Raw genomic sequence first — 12,785 nt, forward strand, 5'->3', positions numbered from 1 at the left:
CAGTGTCATTGTCCAACTTTACAAGAGCATAGTCTAATACATCTTAGTACAAGGCTTTTTCATGATCTGGTCTGTCTCAGAGGTGTGCTACCAACGAATCTGATCAAATTTATCAGTAGTTCTGATTGGTTCTCACGGGGACCACAGGAGTCACAAAGTCGTCTGGATTAGGGAAGGCAATTGTTCTTTTTTCTTTCATAATTCACAGCATACGTAAACATTTCGAAGGGTATCCCAAATGGGCCACAAGGCTTACGAGTGAACTCGATAATTAGTACTCTATATAAATTAGCTAACTCCTTTTAAAATGATCTACACAAAACCTATATTAATTTTTCTCGTCAAAGTAGAGATAAGACATTTGGAAAATAATGTGGATGATAAGACTATTAGTTTCTGCCATTTGGGAAACTCTGTCTCAAAAAAATCCAAACCTCTAATGGCCACAACCTGTTCGCCTATAAAAATCAAGACATATTAGGCATAAAAATTGTTTCGCCATAATAAGGCTTCTGAAAAAGATGTACCAAAAAAAAAAAGATTTGCAAAAAAAAAAATTCTATATTTAAATGTAACGAACGCATTTTATTGGTTTTCATCTGCTCATCGTTAAGGTGTTTTCTGCATCATCGGCATTATAGATACGATATATTGTTGTAGTATATATGTATTTCTTTTTATGATTATGGCTGTAAGTATGTAAAATTATTATTGTTGCTGTTGTGTAACATTTAAAAATTTCTTTATTTTTTGCTCTATTGACATTTTGGTTTTACAATCGTCACACATGCTGCCCCCTTTTGTGCAAAAAAAAACAAGAAAAAAATGCTTGCGATTTTTCAGTTTCCGTTTCCAATTGAATAGCTAATGTTTGATGTGTATGTGTGTATGTTACGTTCCAATAGCAAAATAATGTCATTAGGCTTAAAGGTCGTTTGTTTTCAATACATATATTTAGTCGACGGCAACAAAATCTATTTTATAATATTAAAATCCATACACACATAAAAATATACAAAATTTAATGGTTTATAGGGTACATTTTGTATTTTGCGTGTATTTTGTTTTGAGGTTATGTTAATCCGAATTTAACATGTGTACAAGTTATAAAAATTTATTGATATTATTTAATTTCATTTTAGAATTCAACCAAATAATATTGTCATAAAATATTAAAATAATATTTTGCAGATTTTTGCCATGTATTTTTATATGATTTAATTCTGCAGTTAATTTCAATATGTATTTAACTCAAATAAGGCAGACTAAATCACTGTCATTTTCTACATGTCCATTTTAAAGACAACTTAAACTTTTTTAACGTAATGGTAATTTTAGAAGTTATTAAATACAGTTAGCTTCTACGGAATTGGCCAATTATCTCAGACTGGGTGAGATATGGTTGAATAACTGGAGAATACGAGGAAATGAGGGGTGACTGTCTACCTATCACACTAAATAATATAAACATTTCACAGACAGATTCTGTTACATACCTTGGTATTCACTTGTATAGACAAATTACTTGGCGTCGTCATATGGAATCCAAGAGACCTCACATGAAGATAATGACCAATGAACCTTAAGCCTTGACTATATATTCATCCTGTATAAATGTGTTTTAAAACCAATCTGGACATATGGAATCCAATTGTGGGGAACGGCCAGTAAGTCCAGTATTGAGCTTATACAGAGGGCACAATCGAAAATTCTTAGGACCATGGTACATAAGAAATGAGAACATCCATAGGGACTTACAAGTACCGTTAGTTAAGGATGAGTTCAAGACTTCTAGCACAGACGCAAACACGATCAAGGCTTCGTAGAGCCGATCTACCACCCTGCTAAGATTTAGCCCATATGTCCATCAACGTTCCTGCCAGAGAACATGTAGTTTTAATTTTAGTTAAGGTAAGGCAGATTCGATAGATAAATAAATAAACGTTACAAAAACAAAATTTATTTAGTTCGTTTAAAAAATTAAAACTTTGACCGACTGTAAAGTTTAAAGCTATAAGTTTATTCTACAAAAATTATTTACTTAACACGCCCTTTCATAATTATAGGGTCGTTATTCTGTTCCAATCAAGAAGTCTCAATTTGCTGGACAGTGTTATTCATTCATATATGTACATTAGAGTTCGTTTGTGACCAGATCACTTCATTTGAGTTTCGGGTATCATCATTTTTCTGAAGGTTTTTGCGTAAATAAAAATAATGGCGTCCTTTTTTTGGAAAATTTTCACTCCTTGTGGTGGTTCAACGAACCTAAAGACGCGCATTTTGAGCACATTTTTCTGTAGGGCAAAAACGGTATGATTTCACCAGTCAATTCTGCATCAAAAATTAATACAATTGATGTTTTTTGAATCCTTAAAATAGTTCCAAAAACCCACAACAGAGGGCTCAAATCTCATAAAAAAATAAAAAATGAATTTTAGTTTTTTTAAACATGCACGATGAAAAGGCATTTTATGCTTAGGAAAACTGCACCAATATTTCCTTTCTATCACTAACCATTAAAAAGTTATGAGGCTTCAAAGTTATTTACTTAACAAGAAAATAATAATTTAAAACAAGTAAGAGTACTAAGGAGTGAGATCGAAAAATTCTTAACATACATATATGTTTATAAAAAAGAAACCACTAAACTTACAGCTTTAATTTTTTTTTTATTTGATTGAAATTATTATTACAATTTACAAAAAAAATTATTTTTATAGTTTTAATCACTAGTGATGAAATTTTGAACCTTTTTCGGAAACCCTTCCATTAACGTTTTTATAGTGCTTTCTGTCACTTTGCTCGAACATGTAGTCCATCTCCGTTTAAAATCTACCACACTTTTGGACACCTTTTTTGTACTCTTCAATTCTCTTTTAACAAGAGCCCAATATCTCTCCACTGGCCTTAGCTCCGGGCAGTTTGGAGGATTTGCCTCTCTTGGTACAAATACCACATTATTGTTCTTGTACCACTCAAGGGCTTGTTTGCCATAGTGACAGGATGCCAAGTCAGGCCAAAAATAAGTGGACACATTATGAAGTCTTATGAATGGAAGCAGCCTTTTTTGTAAACATTCCTTGATGTAAATTTCGGTATTTATAGAGCCCGTTGTAACAAATGAGTGGCTTCTTTTGCCGCAACTGCATATTGCTTGCCATACCAAGAACTTTCTGGGAAATTTTGTCTGCTTTTGGGTCCTAAACTTTTCTTCAACATTCCCTCGAGCATCAGCAACATAAAATTTTTGACCTGGAAGTTGCGAAATATCTGCCAGAACATACGTTTCGTCATCCATTATGCAGCAAGAATATTTTTTTATAAAACTTGACTTCAATTTCCGTGCTCTGTTTTTGGCCTCTAAATTTTTAGTAGCGTTCCTGTCAGGAACTTTTTGAGCCTTGTATGTTTTTAAACCTGCATTAGCTTTAACTTTTCGTACCAAATAGTCCGAGCACTGAGCTAACCGGGCTGCTTTCCTACCGGATGTGTTGGGAGCTCTTTTGAAAATGCGTTCTATTTTTTTGGCTTTAGAAACATCATGTGGACCATTCCTTCTACCTGAACCAGGTTTTCTATCAACTGACAAGTTCTCCCGGTACTGTTTAATAACATTGGAAACAGTTTGACGGCAGACCTTTGTATGCTTGGCCAACTTTTTGTAAGACCAAGTTGGGTTTTGTTGAAAATATTTAATAATTTCAGTACGCACTTTTTTCTGGTCACTCATTTTAATCAGATTAACAAAAAAATTAATATAATTGACATTACACATAATAACTGACATGTTTTTCAAAGGTAACTTGATCAAAAAAAAATTCAAATAATACTTGGGTTAAAAAATGTAATGAAAAACGTGTGTTAAGAATTTTTCGATCTCACTCCTTATATTGGGCCGTGCCGAATTTTAAATACCCTCCACCTAAATATGATGGTATAACAACTGAAATAATATAACAATTGTTAGAAAGACTAGTTTACGCAGAAGATATTTTATTTCAAATGTACAAAAAATTGTATCTAATTCAGCAATTTATAACTGAAATTCCTATTAGAACGTATGCAATTTAACAATATATACTTAATACGTTTGGATCAACATTTTTCCCTTTTAACCTCAAGTGAAGATACAGAGTATAAAAAAGGGTATACAAATATATTTAGACAAATTTCAAAATATTTGGTTGTGGGACTTATGTGGGAGCTATGACCTATTATGATTCGATTGTCATAAAATATTTGAACGTGACTGTTATGTATTTATATGAGAGCTGAGCCAATTATGGACCAATATTCACAAAATTCAGTATTATGATTTTTTAATACAAATTACTGATCTGTGTACTATTTTGGTTTAATATATGTAAGCTATGACCTATTATGGTCCTAAGTATTTGAGAGCTATTTTTGTAGAATTTCATATAAACAACGCTATTAACAAGAGTGGACCTTATATGGGAGCTATGGCGAATTATGGACCAATATTTAAAAAATCTTCTAGTACGATTCTTGGATACAAATTATTGATCGGTGTAAAATTTTAGTTCAGTATAGATTTTTTTGGATATTTGTGCAGGTTAATGTGTTTTCCTGAAGTGGTTCTTATATGGAGGCTATGAATAATTATGGGCCTATCACCATAAAATTTGGTACATCGATTTTTGTATATATTGAATAAATTTGTTTCGAATTTCAACCTGATATCTATATTTGTAACAAATTTATTAGGATTTTAGTGATTTTCGGGAGTGGACCTTATATGGGAGCTATGGCTAAATATGGACCGATATTCAAAAAATTCAGAAGTATGATTACTGGTTACAAATTACTGACCTGTGCGTTATTTCATTTTGATATCGATATGTTTTAAATATTTTTTAAGGTTAATATCTTTTTCGGAAATGGGCCTTATAGGGGAGCTATGACCAATTATCGGCCAATCTGCATACAATTTAGTACAGTGATTTCTATGTATATGAGTATTATTATTGTCGAATTATAAGAGATTTATGAGTACTTAACTGATTTTCGGAAGTGGACCTTATATGGGAGCTATGGTCAAATATGTACCGATATTCACAAAATCCTGTAGTATGATTTCTAAGTATAAACTATGGATCTATGTAAAATATTTGATATTTGTTTTGATATTGATATTTTTTAGATATTTATGTAGATTATTGTGTTTTTCGGAAGTGGTCCTTATATGGGAGCTATAACCAATTATGGGCCGATCTTCATAGAATTAGGTACAGCGATTTTGGTATATATGGGGACTATTTATGACGAATTTCAACTTAATAGCGTTATCTATAAGACATTTATGCTTATTTAAGTGATTTTCGGAAATGAACTTTATATGGGGGCTACGGTCATATATGGGCCGATCCACAAAAAAATTTGGGGTTGTAATTTTTTTAAGCACGAAACTTATTTCTCCTGAATTTTGTGTGGATACTGCAATTTTGTAGGCATTTACCGACCTAATAACCATATTTCGGGAAGAAATTTGTATGGGGGCTAGGAGAAATCATAGACCGATTCTTATAATTTTCGCCGATAATACCATAAACGTGTGTACAATTTTATGGTATTATCTGCAATATATTTGCACAAATAAGGAAAATTATGTTAAAATTATCAAGTTTTTTTTTAGGTTGTCTCACATTTTGGTTCATAACTCTGGTTCCACGGAACCGATTTTGCTGATTTTCAATACCAAACTGCTTAGGAGAACAATAAACATTTTTTTTGCAAGTCTACCAATTTTGTTTGCCTATTTTGGACGTGAGCGTGTTTTACACAGACAGACAGACGGACAGACAGACGGACATGGCTCAATCGACTTAGAATTTCACAAGGATCAATAATATATATACTTTGTTGGGTCTCAGATGAATATTTCTCAATGTTACACACGGAATGACAAACTTATATATACCCTCATTCACCACTTATGGTGGTGGAGGGTATACAAATGAAATGGTCCATGTATGTAATGTCATCACGTGAGAATGGCTGGAGCGATTTGACTGATTTTTTTTAATCGATTCGAAATTTTCAGGAGATCGTTTGTAAAGAAAAAAAATTCAAAAATTCCGGGTAAAACTCGGAATTTTTTTAATAAAAAAGCTCCCTAAAATATGCAGTACAAATTTAGATATTTTATTTGCAAATAAATAAGAACAGGCAGGTGTATATGGGTTGGAGAAACTTGAAGAACTAACATTAGTAAATGCTACTGGGCGAAGCCGGGCGGTGAACTAGTAATATATAAATTCTTAATGATTGACTAGACCTAATTAAATGCAGATTCAATATATAAATTGGAGGTAAAAAAGTAGTTTCAACATTTCTACCAAAACAGCGAAGTAAATAAAAAAATCTTGATTAATAAATTCATTTAATGCATAAGTAGAACATTTTATCATTTAATTCCAATTTACAACATCTCTCAATGTCAATTGCATGTGTTGCTTTGCTAAATTTTCAACATTGCGTAGAAATGTTTTTTTTTGCAACAAATGCAACCGTTTAATGACATTAAACGCCTGATAGTCAATCAGTTACCAAAAGCAGAACATTCAAAATGTATTTGAATTTATTAAGCCGATAAATTACAACATAAATACAAATGTTTTCAAACGTACATACATATGTCTGTATGTTAGAGTAAGAGAACGATTGAATCTATAATGGATTCAAAAATATGCAAATGTCAAGTTATATTTAATAAACAATAGCAATGTGAATTAGATGCTGCAACAAATTGAGCAAGAAGAGTAAATGGCAAATGTCAAAAATTGGCGCAAAATATTGCAATTTCATGGTAAACATGGCAAAAAACCCTTAAAAAGTGTAACCTATGTAGTTGATTTAAAATTACTAATAGACAGAGTGGAAGAGGGATAACGTGATACAGATTATTTTAAGTCGATTCACCATTACAAATTGCAATTTCTTTTCGTTTTTTTTAAATTTTTATTATCGATATCAATTGCTTGAAACAAGTATGACAAAAAATATGTGTACCCAAACCAAATTATTCCAATTTGTTTTTGGAAAATTGTTCATGCAAATTGAAAAAGATTTCGTTTTTTTTGCCATCATTGTTGCAATTGGTGGTGGGCAGAAAGAGTTTTAAAATAAACCTTTAGATATTGTAGAATAGATAAAATTGTTGAGATTTTTTAGAAAAACGATTAGCATTTTATATTGTTGTAGTAAGTTATTGGAGTTGGCCTAAATGTTTGCTTTTAACTTCCATTTGGTACTTTCAATGTGTTCAGTTATTCCGAGGACCTGTACTCTGTTCTATGGAAAATTGTTCTTTATTACTTGGGGAATTTTTTAACTAAAAACAAGTAAGAGATCTATATTCGGCTGTGCCGAATCTTATATAGCCTTCACCAAATTATTATTTTTTTCCAAAGTTGTTTTTTTCAAATTAAATTTAATTTTTTTTTTAAATTTTAAAAAAAAAATTTTTGGTGAAAAAAATATTCGGGTTAAAAAAGATTTTTTCCGATTTTGACCCATTGTAGGTCCAACTTACTATGGTCTTATATACGTCGTTGCAAAGGTCTTAGAAATATCTATCATTAGATATTCATATTGTCTATATTAATGACTTAGTAATCCAGATGTAGGTCAAAAATCGAGGTTGTCCTGGTTTTTTCCTCATATCTCAGCCATTTGTGGACCGATTTTGCTGATTTTAAATAGGAAACTTCTCGAAAGCATGTCTGACAGAATTATTGAAGATTTGGATCCCGAAGATATCTGGGGTCTTCATAAAATTGATTTCAACAGACAGACGGACGGACAGACAAACAGACGGATATGGCTTAATCGACTCCGCTATCTATAAGGATCCAGATTAAATATACTTTATAGGGTCGGAAAATTATATTGTGGAAATTACAAACGGAATGACAAACTTATATATACCCTTCACACGAAGGTGAAGGGTATAATAAGTCAAGGTGCTCTATTCGTATGTGACGGATCTTATATAACCTTTAGTTTATAAGAGAAAACAAGTAAGAAAGTATGGTCGGGCTTGACCCTACACCAAGTAAATGAGCAAAAACATTTATCTTTTAAAATATCAATAATTTATACTCGTGATTGATTTTCGGAAGTGGGCCTTATATGAGAGCTATGTCCAATTATGGACCGATTACCATAAAATTAGGTCGTGTCTATATGAAAGTAATTTATGGTGAATTTTGTGTGTATACCAACATTTGTAAGAGATTTATGTACGTTGAAGTGATTTTTGAAAGCGGATATAGACCCGCTTTCAAAAATCACTTCAACGGGAGCTATGACTAATTATGGACCGATCGTAACAAAATTTGGTGACATGAATTTTGTGTATATAAGACTTATTTGGAGCGCAATTTGTGGATATACATATATAAAGTAATCCTTTATGACCGATAAAGTCCAATTTCGGGAGGACATTTGTATGGGGCCTAGGTGAAATAATGAACCGATTTCAATAGGCTTGGTCCTTGGACCGAAGAAATGATATGTACCAAATTTGATCGAAATATCTTCAAAATTGCGACCTGTACTTTGCGCACAAGGTTTACATGGACAGCCAGCCAGACAGACGGACGGAAGGACATCGTTTAATCGACTCAGAGAGTGATTCTAAGGCGATCGGTATACTTTAAGGTGGACATTACAAACATCTGCACAAACGCATTATACCCTCATCACTATGGTGGTGTAGGGTATAAACAGTATTTTAAAAAAACTTTTTTTAAGGAAACTGGTTTTTGTACCGCGGATTGCGTTATACTTCGAATTAATGCCACGCCCACTAAAAAGTGGACTGTATTAAATGATTCTTTCAACGCAGACAATTAACAAAGCTTTATAATATAATTTAAATTTGTACATAGAGAAAACAGATTCGTATTAGTAACCGAATTTGTTACCAATCGAATGATGCACACATAGAATTTTTCGGTTCAAGCAACAGAAAATCACTTGATAAAGAAAAATTTTGTTTGAAGGAACCAACATTTTTGTTACCCCTTCTAAAATTTTGTAGTCACTACTTTAAAATTCGATCATTAAGGCAGAATCATTCGACTGGCAACAAATTCGGTTGCTAATACGAATCTGTTTTCTTGCATAACACAGTACAACACATGATTTTGGGACTCAATTCTGACAATTGCACGTGAAAGTAGCCCCAAAAATAAGAACTTCTGCATCATTAGTTTTGTCAAGTTGGCTGCCGTATTAATTTAATGGCCATACGAATTTTTTTTCCTCAAGGTGGATTTTTTTCACTTTTTCTATATTTTAGCACGGTTATATCTCGTATACCGTACGGAATATCTCTTTTGTGGCTGAAGCAAAGTTGTAGATATTGAATAGTAGAAAAAAAGTACGGAACATACCTACCCGAAAAAGATGCATATAGTGCCTTAAAAATCGCCAAAATGCCCATTTTTAAATTTTTTAACCAATTTTTCACCTTTTTTGCTCAATAACTGGATTACAAATCCAATTATGGACCGATCACCATGAAATTAGGTCGTGTGATTTGTGTCTATATGAAAGTTATTTATCATGAATTTTGTATGTATACCATAATTTTTCACAGATTTATGCACTTTAAAGTGATTTTCGGAAGCGTGTCTTATATGTGAGCTATGACTAATTATGGACCGATCATAAACAAATTTGGTACATATAATTTGTTCGGCCCAATAACAAAGACTGTTGAAATTGGCTGAAATAGGTTCATTATTTCACCTAGCCCCCATACAAATGTCTTCCCGAAATTGGACTTTATCGGTCATAAATGTTTAATTTATATATGTATATACACAAATTTCGCTCCAAATAAGTTTTATATATACAAAATTCATATCAAAAAATTTTATTATGATCGGTCCATAATTATTCTTAGCTCCCATATAAGACCCGCTTCCGAAAATCACTTTAAAGTGAATAAATCTGTTAAAAATTATGATATACATACAAAATTCATGATAAATAACTTTTATGTAGACACAAATCACACGACCTAATTTCATGGTGATCAGTCCATAATTGGATTTGTAATCCAGTTATTGAGCAAAAAAGGTGAAAAATTGGTAAAAAATTTAAAAAATGGCCATTTTTGCGATTTTTAAGGCACTGGATGCACCTTTTTCGTGTAGGTATGTTCCGTACTTTTTTTCTACTATTCAATATCTACAACTTTGCTTCAGCCACAAAAGAGATATTCCGTACGGTATACGAGATATAACCGTGCTAAAATATAGAAAAAGTGAAAAAAATCCACCTTGAGGAAAAAAATTCGTATGACCATTAAATTAATACGGCAGCCAACTTGACAAAACTAATGATGCAGAAGTTCTTATTTTTGGGGATACTTTCACGTGCAATTGTCAGAATTGAGTCCCAAAGCAATGAACTGAAAAATGTTGTACTGTGTAATATGCATAGGTGCCCGATAGACTAGACGCTAGTGTGCTTGACTATCAGCCTTGAGGTTGCGGGCTCGATTCCCTCCACAGACCCTGGAGGCTTCGCAGTTTGTGTTATAGTCAGTGGATAAATGTTTTTTAAATAAAAAATAAAAAAATAGTTTAAGGATCGGGCACCTTGGAATTATTTAAAAGACCCCAGCATTAAAATTTGTATTTTTCTCACATGTAATTCCAGTGATCCCTATAAATGTTTCCTTTGAAAAGCAACACATTCTTTCAAATCCTGCCTCACCTACATCTATAGCATAAATATTCACATTCACGAAACAGGTATTTCTTTTCACGACTAAAGCGCGGTCAAAAAGCCCATCATTGATTATAGTCAGTGGATAAATGAACATAAATATCCACGTGTGCTTGTACCACTCACATGAGGTACTAAGGCATTTGCTGGAACAAGAACACAAATCTAAATAGTGTCATAAATCAGAACTAGACATTCCTACTGATAGAGATACTGATGCTACCGCTGCTGCTGCTACTGTTTGAAATTTAGTGGTGGCTGGTTACAACTGGAGTACGAGCATTTTTGGAACATTTCTACGTAATGTATGGCTCCTTCACTTTGGTTGTTGCTATGATACGAGTATTTATGAGGGCACACCATATATCATTATATTCAAAATGGTGGAGTATCACACCACTAAATACATTTGTACATACAATATTATATTCAATATTTATGCAAAAGTGTGCTGTAGTTATGTAACAGGCAGGTATTCATGCATATGAAAATTGAAAATTTAGTCGATTGGTTTTGAGCCCATTTGGGGGATAACATTTTCATACATACATGACTACATGGTAACAGGGATGTAGAGTTTATAGGGAGATACATATATGCACTTGGATATGTAGTTAAATAATTATACATAATTGAAAGGAGATGATTACAGGGAATAATATTTAACATTAAACAAAAACTTTTGCTTTTGCTGATTATTGTTTTATGATTTATCAATATTTTTTTTGATACTTTTGAGTGCTGAATACTCTTCTTAATGTTGCCCTTTAGCCATCGCTGCTGTGTCAACGGGAGAGGAGCGCTTTGTAAGGTAATTGCTCCTAGGCCAGATTCTCAATACTTAATATATCTACGCCTAATGTTTGCAGTCCGTCTTGATGGGTTTTTGTAGAGAGGGTCACTATCACAGTACAACACATGATTTTGGGACTCAATTCTGACAATTGCACGTGAAAGTAGCCCCAAAAATAAGAACTTCTGCATCATTAGTTTTGTCAAGTTGGCTGCCGTATTAATTTAATGGCCATACGAATTTTTTTTCCTCAAGGTGGATTTTTTTCACTTTTTCTATATTTTAGCACGGTTATATCTCGTATACCGTACGGAATATCTCTTTTGTGGCTGAAGCAAAGTTGTAGATATTGAATAGTAGAAAAAAAGTACGGAACATACCTACCCGAAAAAGATGCATATAGTGCCTTAAAAATCGCCAAAATGCCCATTTTTAAATTTTTTAACCAATTTTTCACCTTTTTTGCTCAATAACTGGATTACAAATCCAATTATGGACCGATCACCATGAAATTAGGTCGTGTGATTTGTGTCTATATGAAAGTTATTTATCATGAATTTTGTATGTATACCATAATTTTTCACAGATTTATGCACTTTAAAGTGATTTTCGGAAGCGTGTCTTATATGTGAGCTATGACTAATTATGGACCGATCATAAACAAATTTGGTACATATAATTTGTTCGGCCCAATAACAAAGACTGTTGAAATTGGCTGAAATAGGTTCATTATTTCACCTAGCCCCCATACAAATGTCTTCCCGAAATTGGACTTTATCGGTCATAAATGTTTAATTTATATATGTATATACACAAATTTCGCTCCAAATAAGTTTTATATATACAAAATTCATATCAAAAAATTTTATTATGATCGGTCCATAATTATTCTTAGCTCCCATATAAGACCCGCTTCCGAAAATCACTTTAAAGTGAATAAATCTGTTAAAAATTATGATATACATACAAAATTCATGATAAATAACTTTTATGTAGACACAAATCACACGACCTAATTTCATGGTGATCAGTCCATAATTGGATTTGTAATCCAGTTATTGAGCAAAAAAGGTGAAAAATTGGTAAAAAATTTAAAAAATGGCCATTTTTGCGATTTTTAAGGCACTGGATGCACCTTTTTCGTGTAGGTATGTTCCGTACTTTTTTTCTACTATTCAATATCTACAACTTTGCTTCAGCCACAAAAGAGATATTCCGTACG

This window comes from Calliphora vicina, chromosome 3, assembly GCF_958450345.1.
Source record: "Calliphora vicina chromosome 3, idCalVici1.1, whole genome shotgun sequence".
Taxonomy (NCBI): domain Eukaryota; kingdom Metazoa; phylum Arthropoda; class Insecta; order Diptera; family Calliphoridae; genus Calliphora; species Calliphora vicina.